Genomic DNA, 1,231 nt, shown 5'->3' with positions numbered 1-1,231 from the left:
ACAATTTGGGCTTGTTTAGCTTGCCCTGCAATTATTTTTGTCAATGCCTCAACCTGAGCTGTTAAGTTTGTGATGGCATCAACTTCTGACACACCAGCTACCTTCTTAGATTGACTCCTTTCAGTTGGCCACTGCTGATTGTTTATAGCCATCTCCTCCAATAGATCATACACCTCATTAGCACTCTTTCTCATAAAAGCTCCGCCCGCTGCTGCATCTATTAGAGTTCTAGTGTTACCAACCAACCCGTTGTAGAAGCTGTGAACCAGCATCCACTTTTCTATACCGTGATGAGGACACTTCCTGATCAGATCTTTAAACCTCTCCCAAGCCTCATGGAGAGATTCATTATCTTGTTGGCAGAAATTGTTGATTTCTCCTCTCAGCTTTGCAGACTTGGCTGGAGGAAAGAACTTTGACAAGAATTTTGTTGCCAGATCATTCCAGGTGGCAATAGAGTTGGGTGGCAAGGAGTTTAACCAACTTTTGGCTCGTTCTCTAAGCGAGAATGGAAACAGTCTCAGTCGAATGGCATCATCGCTAACTCCATTAACTTTAAAAGTTTCACAAAGTTCCATGAAGTTAGAGAGATGCAGATTAGGATCTTCAGAAGGGAGGCCACCAAACTGCACTGAAGACTGCACCATTTGAAGGATGGTAGGTTTAATCTCAAACTTGTTCGCATCCACTACCGGTGGCCTGATACATGACTGCACTCCCGTCAGAGTAGGGAGAATGTAATCTCTCAAGCTACGGCCATTAGCTTGATCTTCCACGGCGCCTCCATTATTACCGTTATTACCCCCATTGTTTCCAGCATTATTGTTCACATTGGCAGCCATGATTTCTGATGTTTCAGCAGTTGCTGAAACTCTTTCTTGCCTCTTGTTCTTTCGATTCCTCCTGCAAGTTTTCTCGATTTCAGGATCAACTGGTAATATGACTGCTTGTCCTTGACGGCGCATACACTTAGGATTCCTGAAATAGATCAAGAAAATATTGCAAGAAAAAAGTTAGAAAATCAGCAAGAGAAAATATACCAAAGTAGAAGTTAGTATAATTTTATGTAATATTAATCTTTAAACAATTCCCCGGCAACGGCGCCAAAAACTTGTTGCGAAAATTATTAAATACTACGCAAGTGCACGCAATCAAGTAGTATACTCACGCAAGTGAGGTCGAACCACAGGGAATTAGATTAATTACTACTAAACTATACTTATAATTCTAT

General features: G+C 41.3%; 1 non-coding gene across 1 annotated transcript; it reads left to right on the top strand.

Annotated features, from left to right (window-relative positions):
- The first annotated feature begins 282 nt into the window (after positions 1 to 282).
- LOC115698363 (small nucleolar RNA R71) lies at positions 283 to 389 on the top strand. Its single transcript, XR_004008115.1, has one exon. It is a non-coding gene; the product is annotated as a small nucleolar RNA R71 (small nucleolar RNA).
- Positions 390 to 1,231: the final 842 nt, after the last annotated feature.

The sequence above is a fragment of the Cannabis sativa genome, chromosome 7, assembly GCF_029168945.1.
Source record: "Cannabis sativa cultivar Pink pepper isolate KNU-18-1 chromosome 7, ASM2916894v1, whole genome shotgun sequence".
Classification (NCBI taxonomy): Eukaryota; Viridiplantae; Streptophyta; class Magnoliopsida; order Rosales; family Cannabaceae; genus Cannabis; species Cannabis sativa.
The sequence above is the reverse complement of the archived record's forward strand: the minus strand, read 5'-3'. Positions and strand labels throughout refer to the sequence as shown.